This window comes from Canis lupus, chromosome 5, assembly GCF_011100685.1.
Source record: "Canis lupus familiaris isolate Mischka breed German Shepherd chromosome 5, alternate assembly UU_Cfam_GSD_1.0, whole genome shotgun sequence".
NCBI lineage: Eukaryota > Metazoa > Chordata > Mammalia > Carnivora > Canidae > Canis > Canis lupus.
In genome coordinates this window covers 82,432,689-82,449,588 of record NC_049226.1, presented here as the reverse complement: position 1 = coordinate 82,449,588, position 16,900 = coordinate 82,432,689, and the positions used below count along the sequence as shown (strand labels likewise).

Below are 16,900 nucleotides of genomic sequence, written 5' to 3'. Positions count from 1 at the left end.
CGCCCGCAGAGCCCACGCGCGACCGGGCGAGGGCGCGGGAGGGCGCGTGCGGCGTGACGCGACTCGCGGCGCGCCCCGTGACGCCATCGCGCCCGCTTTTGAAAGTTGGCGCCCGGGGCCGCCTCCCATGCTGCCCTGCGCCAACCCCTCCCCTCACCTTTCCTCCCCCGCCCTCCACTCGTCGCCCGGCCTGCCCCCCCACCCGTCCCTTCCCTTATCAGCACCCGCGGCCCCGGCAGCGCCGACGCAGGCGCACTGCACCGCGCCGCCGCCATTTTGTGTCCGAGCCTGTGGAGCGATTAAACCGTGCGCGGAGCTGCTTCTTTGGCGGCAGCGGCGGTGGCGGTAGCCGGTGCGGGTGCGCGGAGCTGGCCGGGGACGCCGGGTGGCCGGAGCGGTGGAGCGGCGGCGGAGCGGGCGCTGCAGGGGGTGTGGCGCGGAGGTAAGGGGGCCCGGGGTGGAGGAGGTTTCGCGGGCCGCCTCTAGGTGTCACGATGGGGCCGCTCCGGTCGGCGCTGGCTGCAGCCCGGCGCCAGCGCCGCCGCCGGGGGGTGTTTGTCTCCCTCTACCGTCCCTGCTGCGGCGCGGCCGCCGCCATTGCCCGTCGCCGCCGCGGCCCGGCCGCCCCCCCCCGCGCCAACACCCGCCCGCTAGGCCTCCCTCCTGGCGGCGCGCTAGGCCTCCGGCGGCAGCGGCGGCAACAGAGGCCCGCGCGCCGGCGACTCCATTTTCCTTCCTTTGTCTCTGCCCTCGAGGCCGGCTCTTGGCCCGGCTGATTGCCCGGCCGTGGCCCGCCCTCTGCCCTCCGCCCCTCCCGCGGCGGGTGGCCTCAGCCGAAAGGCGATCCCTGCGTCCCGACTCCCGCGCCTTGCTCCGGGGTCCCGACCCACTGCCGCCGCGCGCGCGGTCCGGTTTCGGTGTAGTATGGGTGTCGGGCCTTGGCCGACGCCTCTCGGGCTGCCCCTCCTCCAGCCTGCCCGGTCCCCGGAACCTACCCGGCCGCTCTGCGAGCGTACCGCTGCCGCCCGGCTGCTCGGCGGTCGCTCCCGGTCCGCGCGCCGCCGCCGCTGGTCTCCGTCTCCGCCGAGTGGCGCAGGCGGCGCTGCTGCGGCTGCGAGCAGAGGGACCCCAGAGCTGCCGAGAGCTCCCTCTGCAAGGCTGGCTGAGCTGCTCGCGCCTCGACGCTGCCTGAGCGGGCGGGGGGACGCGCGCTCGCCGCCCCCGCCGGGCCGGGCTGCGCCCCCAAACTCGCGCCCCGGCTCCTCGCTGGACCTGACCGGTGCGGCCCCCCATGGTGGGCGGAAGAGACTCGAGTTCCGCACCAACTAGTTTTTCTACAGTCGCGGTCGGGACACCACTCGTAGTGATAGCCTGACTTTGTGCGTTAAGAGATCTCAAAGGGATCAAAATTTAATTTCATTCTGAGGTCAAGTGACGTGACAAATTCCTGAATTCGGGATTATGGGCTGGCTCAGTTGGTTCAGGCGATCCTTGAGTTTCCCTCCCGCGTTAAAATGTCCTGACGCTAACTTAGTACAGTATTTAGTACCTGATGCTTTAGAGCTAGGCGAAGGCAATTCTGCCCCGGAATTGTGCAACCCGATCTAAAGCGCCAGTAGGGCAGAATGAATTTATTCTTGACTCCACTGGTAATTTGCCCATACGCTGAAATATGAGGGTTGATGTTGTAATTGAATCCTGGGTCACTAGCTGCAGTTGGTTTATAAATATCTACGCCTAATGTAACTACTCTTTAGTAGCTGACTTCCTGTAGCCCAGAGTTGAGCATTAAGTAAACATTCGCATACGGACGTAGTCTTCATGCTTTGAGTTTAAATCAACTAGGAAAGTTAAAAATCTACGTCCCCTATAGGCGGCAAAAGAAGTTAAAACGGGGCATGTATATTAAATTTATTGTCCTTAACTGTTTTCTTGAATCGTTAAAAAGCTTCCTGTTGAATTGCCATAGTTTTCTCTCTTTATTTTCCTCAGATACTCTAGTACTTTAATATAGTATCGTGCAGCCGTTGCTGCATCAACTGGGGGTGCTTTGGAGAGAGGAAGATCTTGATTAACTTCTTTTTTTTTATGATAAGCTATGTTAAGCTTATGAGGAAATTAAAACAGGCTGGTGCTAAGCAAAGTTGTTGCATCTGCTGTGTGTAATCTCAATCTGTAGGATTTTGCAGGAATATCTATAGGAGAGTCTTTCAGCATCCCTTTTTTGAACCTTACAAAAAATGTTCCTTCTCTCCCTCCTCTACAGTAAAACTAAAATTGCACTAACAAATGCAGTAGTGTTGATTGTCAGGTTTTGGAATAGAACCATGCTTAATTGTCGTAAGTCCATTTGTGTAATTCTTTGCATTCTTGAGATTTTTTTTATTTTCCTTCTAATATTGTGGATGGCAGGTAGTCTGTTTTACTTATAAAAATAAGCTCCGTATGGGTTAAAAATTAAAATCTAGAAGTTCTGTAATTGATTCAGGAGTAATTGTTTTCCCTGGTTATTTTTGTGTTCCACAGGCCATGTTTTGTTTCTTTATTCAGTTCTGCCCTATACAAGTCATCAGCTTCTTGGTCTTCCATATCATTTATGCTTTTTTAATGGTATAGACTTTGTCCACAGAGTTGCTATACTTTGAGGTTTTCTGTATGCTAGGATTCATACTTTATTTTTATTGGAAGATGAAATCTACAGAGAATAAATTGAGGATATGAGGTTACCCAAAGGAACTTATTACTTAAGTCAGTAACAGAGGAAGATTACAACAGGAATGTTTGCCCACTTAGGAAAATACTGCTTATTTAATAGGAATTGTAAAAGTCATCCTTAGGGGGTCTATTTAACCAAAGTAAGAAAATTTAGAAGTTGTAAAAGTCATTCTTAAGATACATTCCAATTGCAAGCGCTTTTGGATTTTGCTTTAAATGACACACAAGATGAGGGACATCTTTGGGTGGCTTAGGGAGTTCTTTGGAAGTTCAGAGGCCACTTGTGGCTGACTATAGAGTCCTGGGCAGAGCCTTGCACAGTGGTGCCTTCTGACAAAAAGTCACCTCTAGAGACTTTTTTTTTTTTTTCTTTAGGGATGCTGCTGGAATCCGCTTCACTCCCCTTCATCTACTTTATAGCTTCCATTTCATTTTTTAAACCAGAAGTTTAATTGATTATCTATCTACCTTATTTACCTATCTTGGTCCCAGATGACTTCAAGCTCTTTTGCTAGAAATTAGGTCCCTCTTCAAACAACTAAAATTTGTCATAATTTAATACTTTGAGAAAGAGCATACAGGTTTGAAAAGAACAGTAATGGCAAGTAATGTATAGCCTTGAAGACCCTGATTCACAATTGCATGTGTAGATTTGGCATGCCATATTATTTTTTTCTAAACATCCCTAAATTTTAGTCATTATCTTCAAATCTTCCTGGCAGTATCTCTGTGTGTTTTCTTAGTGATAAGTATTTGAGTTCAAAGATGGGACGTTGTGTATAGACTGCTGTTACATACACCAAGAATAGCAACTTTCCCATACTTGATCGTTGTTTTTACTCATTCTTAGAATGTTGAGGTATATAAAATCTCATCCTCTTTTGAGACATGCTAGTAACAATATATGGACTCCAATACAAAAGGGTTTCTTGGACTAGGTATTACTAATCAGTTCAGGTTGTAAATTGCCTCTCAGCAGAGAAGATTTTTTTTTAGCTTCATCTAATAAAGTATTAGCTTGGTTTTATGAGCTTTAATTAATTATGAGATGGATTCTCTTGTAGTTGTACCTTATATGTCAAATTCTTTGAAAACTCTTAATTCAAATTTAGCACTTTCATTTCACTTGGGAGTTTTTCTTTCCCCCTTTGGAAGTAAGTTCCACTCTACTGTTGTCTGAAGCTTGAGCTTGACAGTTCATTTATTTGTAATTTAGGGAGAAAATTGTTAGCTAACAAAGTATTTCATTGCTGTGCTTCTAGGAATTTCAAGTCAATGAAAGCTCTCTCCATGGTTATTAAACTGAAAAATACAGTCTCATGTAAACTAACTTAATCAGTAAAGCTACTACTTGCTGAAGATAAGGAAGTATATGCTAAAGAACTATTATTATATCTATAAGAATTAATTTGGGGGGACACCTGGGTGGCTCAGCAGTTGAGCTTCTGCCTTCGGCTCAGGGCGTGATCCCAGGATCTGGGATCGAGTCCCGGATCCGGCTCCTTGCAGGGAGCCTGCTTCTCCCTCTGCCTGTGTTGTGTCTCTGCCTCTCTCTCTGTCTCTCATGAATAAATAAATAAAGTCTTTTTAAAAAATTAATTTTTGTTAGTTTGAATATATATACATGTGCCATTATTTGTTTGCAGGATCATAATGGTTTTTTCTTTTTAAGATTTTTTTTAATTTTAAGATTTTATTTATTCATGCGAGACAGGGAGAGAGGCAGACACAGGCAGAGGGAGAAGCAGGCTCCCTGTGGCGAACTCGATGCAGGACTCCCATCCTAAGACCTCGGGAATCATACCCTGAGCCTAAGGCAGACGCTCAACCACTAAGCTACCCAGGTGTTCCTAAGACTTTTTTTTTTTTTTTTTTTAATTTCTCTCTGTGCCCAACTTGGGGCTCCAACCTACAACCCTGAGATCAAGAGTCACATGCTTGGGATGCCTGAGTGGTTCAGCGGTTGAGGTTGAGTGTCTGCCTTGGCTCAGATGTGATCCTGGAGTCCTAAGATTGAGTCCCACATTAGGCTTCTGGCATGGAGCCTGCTTCTCCCTCTTCCTGTGTCTCTGTGTCTCTCGTGAATAAAATTTATTTATTTATTTATTTATTTATTTATTTATTTATTTATTTATTTATTTATTTAAAGATTTTATTTATTTACTCACTAGAGACAGAGACGGGGGGTTGGGGGGCAGAGACATAGGCAGAGGAAGAAGCAGGCTCCACGCAAGGAGCCTGATGTGGGACTTGATCTTGGGACTCCAGGATCACCCCCCTGGGCCAAAGGCAGGTGCTAAACCTCTGAGCCACCCAGGGATCCTCAAATAAATAAAATCTTAAAAAAAAAAAAAAGTCACATGCTCTACAAAGTGAGCCAGCCAGGACCCCACATGGGTACGGTTTTGATAATTACAGATCTTTAGTCATTTATATATTAAGCAAATGTCGAAAAAAATAAGTGTTTTATTATTGGCTTGATAGAATTTATGGAATGCTTTGTTTAGTAATGTGACGTATTAAAACATAATGTTTATTTTTTTTGTTTGCTTTTTTTAATATATTGTTTCTTAACCAATTTTTTCCATTTTCATCTTGCCCTCATTTTGCTTTTCATATTATGTATGCATTTATGCATATTTAATGTTCATAAAATTATTTGTATTTCTGTTTTAGAATGATTGCAGATCTGGAGCCAAAGAACAAGATGCACTAGTGGACAGATTGCTAACCAGGGGCTTGAGAGTTCTGTTTTCCCTCCTCAAACTGACTTTGCAGTCACGGAGAGGTAAATGCTCTTTCCATTTCTTGAAAATGGGAGTAGTAAATCCTTTCTAGGGTGGAAGGATTTGCTATTTTGTTCTTAGGTATAGGAGATCCAGGACGGTGGGTAATTGAGGGAATATAGGTTTTATAGTCTGAGTCCTTCGTTTGGAAGTCCACTACCATATATTAGCTGGGTGACACTGAGCAAGTTACTTAACCTTTCTATTCCTGTGGTCACCATTTGTGAGAGAACAGCACAACAATTACAGAGGCTGTTCTCCCAAGTCAATGAGAATGTTTGTAAGCATTAAGTACCATTCTGAGTGTGTACATAGAAGGACCTCCAGGAAATGGTTGTTTTTCTGCAGAAACCTTTGAAATGTGTATTCTGACTATTGGCAAATGAAGTCCACAGTCTGTGGTGATTTGAAATTTTGTTGGAACCATATTCTTGGGGAAATGGATCTGAGATAAAAGTTGTCTTCGTCAATAAGAGTTAGCCTAGCTGCTGACCCATTTTTGCATCATTATCAATAATTTTTAAAAAACATTTTAAAGAGTCACTTAAAATTTACTGTAGCCTATGATTTGTTATAAAATATATTGGACATCATAGGGAACTTGAAATAGACCTTATAAATGTTGAAATCTACTAGGATTTGGAATCTCATCAACAAGCAATGTAGGGTTCTAGGTAGGAAAATTACCTCTTAGCCTAAGAGAAAGCACATGAAAATGTGAAAATTTTTTAAAATATGAAAATGGCTTAATTTTACTTGTGTAATGGCAAAAGGGAAAGGTGGGAATTACAAATGCTGGCATTAGATAAGCTTATGTGAAGGAATCATCTAAATGACAACTACTAAGATTTTTCTTACAAGCTGTGCCTGGAGCAAATAGAGAGGAGGAAGGAAACAGGAGTGAAAGCTCTACTATTCTTCACATCTCTATTTTCCATGGGCAGCTTGGTACATTGATAGATGGGAATGGCAAGGTCTGTGTGCTAGTGTTCTGTCACTCCAGAAATAATTTGTACCCTGCAGGTTTTTTTTAGGAGTGTTGACACAGTATATATTAATGAGCTGCTGAAAAGAAAAACAATACTAATTTGAAAAGCTGTTGGGGAAAACTAGCCGTAAGAGTTTGGGGAATGGGGTTGTAGGAACATGTTGGTCACTTTTAAGTGTTATGGCTATTTAATTGTTTAGATCCCTGTTTCTCAAACTGGGATATGAATACCCTTAGGGTACAAAGTGGTATGATTCCGGGGTACTTGAAGCCACAAGATAAACATGATCCATCTTCTTGGAGCTTCAATTGTGCTCATTGAGGGGGCGGTGAGTTAAGTAATTTGACTGGTAAGTAATTTTTAAATTTTTACATTAAAACAAATACATATTTTTAGGATCAGAATGGGAACCACGTATGACTGTCTAAGATAACACAGGTTTTCAACAAAGTGAGTCATGAATGCCTGGGATTAAGAATTGCTCTTTGTATAGGTACTATAGTGAAAGCATTCAAGAAGCAATACTTTTGAGATATAGAACAGCTCTATCTTTCAGCTCTTTACTTTGTTCCCTGTAGTATCCTACTGTGGGATATGGTTGTTAAATTGTATTAAATGGTGCTTGTTAGCTTGGATGCACGTTCCTGCACATGCCCAGCATGCACAAGAGCTCTGTACATATTGGTAGGCAGTTCTAGATGGCTGGACCAAGTCAGAAATACTGTCATTAAGACCATTCCAATGACCTAAGAATTAGAATTATTTTTTTCTTTTAAAGACTTTATTTATTTTATTCATGAGAGACCAAGATCACACCCTGAGCCAAAGGCAGACCAACCACTGAGCCACCCAGGCATCCCAAGAATTAGAATTTTTAAAGCAATGAGCAAAATCAGGTCTAAAATTGTAAATTCTGTAAAACAGAATTTTGAAAACAAGTATCACATTAACTTCATCATAATTAACAATTTATACTGATTTTGTTACCCACCCATTCAAGTTGTTAAGTAGTCAAAGTTATAATAAAGTGGCTAAAAAAAAAAGTGGCTAAGTCTTAAATTGTAGACCTTGTGACTCCTAAGATAGTTACTCAGAAACATCTAAACTGTTCTGTGTGTTTTAAATTTACTAAGTGTTATTAGTGTATTGCTCTTAATATAAGTGGCACATAAGAATTATATTTCCTATTATTGATAATATCTGTTCTTTGAATATAAGTTTTATATTTGAACCTAGTTTGTTCTAGATATGAGCATGACTTTCTCTGAAATGTATTTGAATTGAATCAACCCGGATGTTTAGATGTGCTCTAAATATTTATAGTATTTATTGAACACTTATAAGGTGTTCATTATATTTTTTGAACCCTTGCCCTTCTACTTTGTGTCTACTAATTGGTTGCATTAGATACTAAGGGATTCGAAGATGAATAAGAAAAAGATGGTTTTCCTCAAGGTCTTGAGTATGGGGCAAGAGATCAGTAAATAAGTGTTGCTTGTGCTCTCATAAAAGTGTGGGATTCAGGGAGAATAGTTACAGGGGTTGGTGAGAGATGTTGCGAAAGGCTTTCTGGAGGAGAAACCCTGATGTAGGTGTATGAGGAAATTCAAAAGCATACAATTGGATTTTAATCCTACTAGGGCACCAAGGTTTAGTCAGTGTTTTTTAATAGCTACATAGCTTTGGGCAAGTCCATTAGGGGTTACTTCCTTGTGCCTTTTCTCATTGGTAAAATGACATATTTACCTTGTTACAGGCTTATGGCAGTTAAATGAAGTATGGTTAAGGGGGAATATGTATATATATTTATATATTTGTGTATATGTATATAAACATGTATTTATGTCTGTAACTACAATGTGCTGTGTAGAAGTAAAATTATGATCTTTAGAATAGTTGGTCATTGTATATATTTTGCATTAAGCTACAGTGATGACAATTAGACTGTACAGAAGTTAGGTGAATGAAGTAATATGGATGAGAAAATTCTATTAATCAAAACCTGTTGATCAGGGGATCCCTGGGTGGCTCAGCAGTTTAGCCCCTGCCTTCGGCCCAGGGCGTGATCCTAGAGTCCTGGGACCGAGTCCCACATCAGGCTCCCTGCATGAAGCCTGCTTCTCCCTCTGCCTGTGTCTCTCCCTCTCTCTCTCTGAATGAATAAATAAAATCTTTAAAAAAAAAAAAAAAAAAAAAAACCTGTTGATCAGTAGAGAAATGGATAAGGAAACAGAGCCACACTGTTTTGGGAGCAATTTTTGACAACCACAAAAAGAAACTGATTGGGAATACTGTTAACTAGCAAAATGCTTAAGAAATTTATTTTTTTAAATACAGTAGAAAAAAATTGTTATGGAATAAAAGCAAAGAAAAAAAACCAAAACCTGGCACATAGCAGAAACCTAGTAAGTAATTGAATGAATGCCTAGGAAAAAGACCAAACAGACATCAAAAAACTGGTCAAAATATAATAAACTAACAGTGCAAGGGTGGTTGGATCTAGGGTAACTTTTCTGTTTTTTTTTTTTTTTTCTTTTTTTAAAAAAGATTTTATTTATTTATTTATTCATGAGAGATACAGAGGGAGAGAGAGAGAGGTAGAGACCCAGGCAGAGGGAGAAGCAGGCCCCATCCCATGCAGGGAGCCTGACGCAAGACTCCATCCCAGGACTCCAGGATCACACCCTGGGCCGAAGGCAGGTGCCAAACCGCTGAGCCACCCAGGGATTCCTTTTCCTGGTTTTCTATAGTTGTATAACATCTTGTAGTGCAAATAGATTCTCTTTCTTCTTCTTCTTCTTTTTTTTTTTTAAGATTTTATTTGTTTATTCGTGAGAGACCCAGAGGGGAGAGAGAGGCAGAGGCAGAGGGAGAAGCTTGCTCCTCACAGGGAGCCCAATGTAGGACTCAATTCCAGAACATTGGGATTATGCCTTAGGTAGAAGGAAGACACTCAACCGCTGAGCCACCCAGGCGTCCCTTTTCCTTTTTCTTTTTAAAGATTTTATTCTTTTTTTTTTTTTAAGAGTTTTTTTTAAAGATTTTATTTATTTATTCATGGAGACGGGGGGGTGGGGGCACAGACATAGGGAGAAACAGGCTCCAGGCAGAGAGCCCAACATGGTACTCGATCCCGGGTCTTCAGTATCACACCCTAGGCTCAAAAGCAGCACTAAACTGCCGAGCCACCTGGGCTGCCCATAAAGATGTTCCTTATTTATTCATGAGAGAGACAGAGAGAGAGGCAGAGGCACAGGCAGAGGGAGAAACAGGCTCCGTACAGGAAGCCCGATGTAGGACTCGATCCCAGGTCTTCAGGATCACACCCTGGGCTGAAGGTGGCACTAAACCGCTGAGCCACCTGGGCTGCCGTTAATTGTTTTGTTTAGTTTTTGTTTTTAAATAAAGTAGCATTAAAAAAAGAAAAAAAGAAAATAAATAAAGTAGCATTGCCAAAATTTGGGAATGACCATATTCAACGGTGGGGAAGTGATTAAATTATGAATATCTTTTTAAAAATTAAGAATATCTATAAAATAAAATGTCATGCAACCATTGTGTTATGTATAGTAGTATATTGAAAGGGAGAGATTTGAGACATACTACATAAAGTAGATTATCAAATAGTATGCACAAATATGTGTATGTATATAGGGAGGGGACCATGGATATAAACCAGAAAGTTTGTTTATACAAACCTATAGATTTATGTTTTTGGTTTATCTGGGTTTTCTCCTATACATGTATTATATAATTTTTATTTTTTATTTTTTAAGATTTTATTTATTTATTCATGAGAGACACAGGCAGAGGGAGAAGCAGGCTCCATGCAAGGAGCCCGATGTGGGACTCGATGCCAGGTCTCCAGGGTCATGCCCTGAGCTGAAGGCAGGGCTAAACCACTGAGCCACCCGGGGTGCCCTGTATTATATAATTTTTAAAGGGAAAAGGAATCCAGTATAGTAAGAATTAGTACTAAAGTGTTCTGATAAATATAATGAAATAATAAAAGTTTTTGTCTTGTTTACGCTGGCAATAAAGTCTAGACTTCTTGAGTGGATTTGAAGCCTTGCCAGAACATTGTTGCAGAAGTGCAAGCATGAGGAGGAGGCAGGAGGCAGGAGGGAGAGTACTAGTAGCCACCTATCTGCCCAAGTATTAGAAGGAATTGAGGTTACAGAGGCAATTCTTAGAACCTTCCTCACTTAGATTTGGTCTTAAACCTTTTTTGTATCACCTGAGTAATGTTTAGTTTCTTTCTTTGGAAAGTCTAATATTTGTAGAACTAAAATCCAAAGAACTCTTTTTTTTTTTTTTAAGATTTTATTTATTCATTAGAGACACGGGGTGGGGGAGGAGAGAGAGAGAGGGAGAGAGACAGACACAGGCAGAGGGAGAAGCAGGCTCCATGCAGGGAGCCCGATGTGGGACTCGATTCCAGGTCTCCAGGAACACGCTGTGGGCCAAAGGTGATGCTAAACCTCTGAGCCATCCAGGCTGCCCTTTTATTTTGTTTCTACAGAGATAAACACTATTAATAGTTTGATGTGTTCCCTTTTGAGTTTTTCCCCTGCACTTTTGTAAATGGGCATGTACATTATAGTAGTTTTATGTTTTTTGTTTTTCCTAGAGAAGGTGGGGGCAGAGGGAGAGAGAATCTCAAGCAGGCTCCATACCCAGTGCAGAGCCCAATGCAGGGCTCAATCTCATGACTCTAAGATCATGACCTAGTCAAAATCAAGAATTGGTTGCTTAACTGACTGAGCCACCAAGGCACCCCCATATAATAGTATTAAAGGAAGAATGTAATTGTGCTATACAAGTATTTTGTAACTACCACATTAAATAAAAACACATGGGGGTGAATGTTTCAAATAGTACAAAATGTGCAGTGAAAAGTAATAACTTTTTTCTACCCCTGATCCCTCAGTTTTCTTCCTCGGAGGTAATAAATATTACAGCTTTTCATATATCCTTCTGGAGAAAATCATATGCATGCATAAGCATGTGTGTGTGTATCCTTTTTAAAAAAACAGATGGGGGATCCCTGGGTGGCGCAGCGGTTTGGCGCCTGCCTTTGGCCCAGGGCGCGATCCCGGAGACCCGGGATCGAATCCCACGTCGGGCTCCCGGTGCACGGAGCCTGCTTCTCCCTCTGCCTGTGTCTCTGCCTCTCTCTCTCTCTCTCTCTGTGACTATCCTAAATAAAATGAAAAAAATAAAAAAATAAAAAAATAAAAAATAATAATAATTAAAAAAAAATAAAAAAAATAAAAAAATAAAAAAACAGATGGTATCATACAATGCACATAGTCCTGGGCATTTAAGTTGTTTTCAGTTTTGCTGTTAGACAAAGAAGTTCTAGTAGATATCCTTGCATACACCTCTTTGTGCACTTGTACTAGTGTATTTATAGGATGACTTCATATAAATTTAATTGCTTGAATATTCCTAGAAGAGGGAATAGCATATACAAAGGCCCAGAGGCAAGAGGAGAGAGCCCAGAATGTTCTGGCTACTGAAAGCAGTTTAGTATGATTAGAGCAGAGTGTGTGAGGCTGGATGCAGATCTGCTGATAGGGCCTTAAAGGACCCTGTAGTCTAGGTTTAAGAGTTTATTAGACTTCAGCTTATAAGTTTTCACTTGGGAGGTTTCAGAATTGAAATCTCCTTCCTGATAATAAATTACCATTTTAAAAATCTGTGTCCATTGTGTGAAAAATGGATGGTAAGGAAGCAAAGAGAGAAAGCAGGGAAACTAGTTTGACCAAGGCCGTTGCATCGGTCCAGGCAAGATGTCATACCTGCCTGACTTAAGATAGGGAATCTCGCTAGAAATGCTATTTGTTTTTTGTTTTTGTTTTTTAATTTATTTATGATAGTCACAGAGAGAGAGAGAGGCAGAGACACAGGCAGAGGGAGAAGCAGGCTCCATGCACCGGGAGCCCGACATGGGATTTGATCCTGGGTCTCCAGGATCGCGCCCTGGGCCAAAGGCAGGCGCTAAACCGCTGCGCCACCCGGGGATCCCCTGCATTCTCTTTTGTAAGCTTCCTTCATGTTATATGTTATGAACATTTTCCCCCATTAGATACTTTACGTTATTTCAAATTACTAAGAATGTACTTCTTTATTGCTGGTTAAGTTTTCTAACCTGTTCCTTTGGGGATAAGTCTCTTGGTTTTGGCCCTAGCATTTTGCCTCTAATACTTCATCTCTCCTCTTCCCCACTGTTTGAATTATTTCTAATATAAAAGTAGATGGACTTTGAGTAAGAGCCAAGTTAATTGTACATTTGAGTGCACAGATTTTGAGGTGTGATAATAGCTATTCATAGTCCTTTTTTTCTTTTTAAGGATTTTATGTATTTATTCATAAGAGACAGACATAGGCAGAGGGAGAAGCAGGATCCCCTTAGGAAGCCTGATGTGGACTCGATCCCTGAACCCCAGGATCACGCCCTGAGCTGAAAGCACAGCTTAACCACTGAGCCATCTAGGTGTCCCCAGAGTCCTTTTTTTTTTTTTTTTTTTTTTTTTTTTCCCAGAGTCCTTTTATTTTGATTTTATTCTTGACTGTTCTCAGTAGTAGATATTTGATGATTTAATGACTTTCAGATACGTCTGCATCTTAGCTAATGGCTAAGTAGATTATCCTATCAAGTATATAGTTATGGCTTTAAGCATTTTTCACACTAAAATTAAATCCTCTGTTTCTTATTTTGAAGGAGGGTAGATGCCTCCCCAACAAGAAGGGTGGCAAATAAGAGTCCTAAAATGTTGTAGATTGATGAGGGTTTTTTTTTTTTTTTTAAGATTTTATTTATTTATTCGAGAGAGGCAGAGACACAGGCAGAGGGAGAAGCAGGCTCCATGCAGGGAGCCCAGTGTGGGATTCGATCCTGGGTCCCTGGGATCACTCCCTGGGTTGAAGGCGGCACTAAACCGCTGAGCCACCAAGGCTGCCCTGATGAGGGTTTGTTGTTTTTTTTTTTTTTTTTTTTTTTTTTTTTAAGATTTTATTTATTTATTCAAGATAGACAGAGAGAGAGAGAGAGAGAGGCAGAGACAGGTAGAGGGAGACGCAGGTTCCATGCAGGGAGCCCGACTCGGGACTCGATTCCAGGTCTCCAGGATCACGCCCTGGGCTGAAGGTGGTGTCAAACCACTGGGCCATCAGGGCTGCCCTTGATGAGGGTTTTTAAGAGCAAATGTCTTGATGTTCTGTGTGTAGGGGGAGTATGCAGGGTTATACAGTGATTATACCTTGACTTTGAGCAGCCTTTCTAGTTTAAAACATAACCTAATGGAGGGAGGAAACAGCCAATCTGGTAGATTGTACCTAATGTTTATGGTGTTTCTGACTGACACAGAGATTTCTTATTAGATTACTTGGGCTTCCAAGGTTCCTCGGTAGCTCAGTTGGTTGTGTCTAACTCTTGATTTCAGCTCAGGTCATGATCTCAGGGTCCTGAGATCAAGCCTTGCCTGGAGCTACATGCTGAGGTGGAACCTGCCTGAGATTCTTTCCCTTTCCCTCTGTCCCTACCCCCCTCTAAAATTTCCTGGACTTCAGATGTAAATGACAGTTGGTAGAGTGATGTGCATTAGCCATCTTCATCTAAATAGATTGTAGAGACCTCTTCCTGATTCTTTGTTACAGACAAGTAGACTGTGAAGCTAGGGAACTACCTTTTGTTCCATCCTTTTGTACAACTTTGCTGTATGCACTTGTTAAAATTTCCGGTCTTTTTTAGCTGGGATGTGGGGTACTTGTTCCTTTACCTGCAAGGATGAATCTAACTTCATAATCTAACCTAAAAAAAGAAGTATAGGATGTTAAGCCCAGATTAAAGTTGAAGTAATCTGGCAATCTCTTTTATAGAAAATAAACCTAAGAGAGTGATTTGCCTGAGGTCATAGATGTAGGGCAAGTGCTTCTGCCTTTTTTGTTCTTCCCCGTTTGGGTCTGCATAGTCTAGGTTTCACAGAATGTCCTGCTGCATTTGGTTTGGAGCTAATTATTTGCTATATATTCAGCTTTTTTGATCTCTTTTGTCAGAAATATAAATCCATGTATTTCTATAGAAGAAAAGTGTGAAGACTATATACACTGTTACTGCTCCTGCACACTGGCACACATTAGGTTTTTAGTATCAGAATTTTTTTTAACATAGTCACCAACTTTAAAGGTTGTCTGTGTATGCAATGCATTGTTAGACTCTGGCTGTCACTAATATTAAAGCTTGGTATCTAGTACCAGCTGTGTTCAGAATTTGAGCTTAAATTCAACAATTTACCTCAAAGAGGTAAATACCTCTTTCATTATAATTCAGGGCTTCTTCAGAATCTTTCAGTAGTTTCTCTGTGATAAGAACAGACCATCATTGATTGGAAACCAGTGTTGCTTAGCACCTATTTTTAGTATTGTCCAGTTGGACCATTGAAAGTTGTAAATTATTTCAGCCTGCTACTTCTTATTTTTTTTATAAACTCTGGTATAACAGAAAGCTGGCAGAGAATGTTCATGATCATATATCATAAAGCAGGTACAAGGTATTTTACATTCACACAAGTATGTATGTACCCATTCTATAATAACAGGGGATACCCTAATTGCCTGTGATACTTCTTGTGTCTCTGAATTATTCGTATCTTTAACTTTCTGCTCCTACTTAAAATTTTTTGTTATGAATATATGTTGAGATTATAAAATAATAGTGACATGGTTACCTCTTTGTAATAAATTGTATTTTACAATTTTTTTTTTCTTTCTGGCATCTTGCCAGACAAGGTCTTTAGCTCCTCTAATCATGTCTTTTAGATATTTATAAGTATATAATTTTTCCCCCAGTTTCTTAGGTAAGCTATTGCCTATATCTCCTTTCCTATATTTGTTTCCATATTTTTAGAGTAACCAAATTGACAAATTATTTGTTTTCATAATCTAATGTAGTTTAAAGTAACATTCTGTTTCTTCCATTAAGCTTCCGTATGTGTTCCTATACACGTATAGCTTTTATCTGTTTTTAGATTTCTTTTGTTCTATTGAATAGTACTTAAGCAATTATCTGTACTTCATTCTACTATACTATTTATTCACTAAGAATATCGTACTCTCTTTATTTTTTTATAGATTTATGTATTTATTTACTTATTTGAGAGCAAACATGTACAAGCAATGTGTGAGGGAGAAGCAGGCTGCCCACTGAGCAGGGAGCCCAGTGTGGGCCTTAATTCCAGGACCCCAGGATCCAGGCGCCTTTCTTACTCTGTTAAAAATATACTATTATTTGATTTTTGTTCAGAGAACTCCTATTGCCATTTATTATTGTGCCTTTAGTATGAGTATGCATTGTTGAATTTAAGCTGTTGACTTCTGATTTAACATTGATCTTATAGGAGACCCCATTTACCAAATAAAAATGGTCTTGGTAACGCCAAGTACCCTTCATGAGCAAGTACTGGTTTATAGAAACATTCAAGCAGTGGCTACAGGATCACTGAGAGACATTGCAAAACCAGGAGTTCACTCCTGTCACATATGTCCACTTCTCTTTACTTTTTTTCCTTGTGTCATGTGTTGAGCTTGTTGATATCATGTAGAGAGATATTTTGTTGATGGCCGATGGTAGAGGTAAAACTTAGTAAGACTTCCTTCTTGGGTAGGAAGGAATGGAATACATTCCATTATTGCATATGTGGAAGTCATACTAGTTTTGAGATAAACTTTGTAGATTTTTCTCTAAACAAAACAAATTTTTTTTTTTTTTAAGATTTTATTTATTCATGAGATAGAGAGGCAGAGACACAGGCAGAGGGAGAAGCAGGCTCCATGCAGGGAGCCCGATGTGGGACTCCATTCTAGGACTCCAAGATCAGGCCCTGGGCTGAAGGCAGGCGCTAAACTGCCGAGCCATCCAGGCATCCCTACCTGGGAACCTTTTAAAATATCTCTTCTACCCTAGACCTACTGAATCAGAATCTCTGGGATCTATGTATTTTAAAGCTCACCAGGTGATCCTGATACCATCCAGGTTTGGGAACTGCTCACATAGAATCTGCCTCAAAATCCGTAGAATGTGGCTCTTAGATGTTCTATAAATTCTATATTGTGTGTGTCTGTAACTTATTCCTTTTTGTGACATATTTATTCAAGGTGACAGACTTGCCATAGATCCCCAGCCTAGCTCATTCCCAGTAATGAAAGACTAAAGGACTACTCTAAAGATAGTGTAACTCTGAGCTGCTTTCAGGGTTATGGGCTTGGAGCAGAGCAAAGAGATCTGCTAGTTCTCATATCATCACCCTGGGGAGCACAAGGAGAAGTGAGGCATTAAGTTGCTGTATTCCTGTATTCCAGCAAAAGTGTCACTCAGGTTATGGAAAGCAGAGAGGGGCACCGTGTGCT

At 41.1% G+C, this 16,900-nt stretch overlaps 1 protein-coding gene across 6 annotated transcripts in view; it reads left to right on the top strand.

Annotated features, from left to right (window-relative positions):
- Positions 1-240: 240 nt before the first annotated feature.
- Positions 241-16,900, top strand: part of CTCF (CCCTC-binding factor) — a 55,320-nt gene continuing 38,660 nt past the window's right edge. The window contains exons 1-3 of one of the 6 annotated variants that reach the window (XM_038538596.1): positions 241-442; positions 5,392-5,503; positions 6,727-6,839. The gene's annotated coding sequence lies outside the window, so the exon portion shown is untranslated. The remainder of the gene's footprint in view (positions 443-5,391; positions 5,504-6,726; positions 6,840-16,900) is intronic. The other 5 variants (XM_038538591.1, XM_038538593.1, XM_038538592.1 and 2 more) reach the window with 5 other exon arrangements.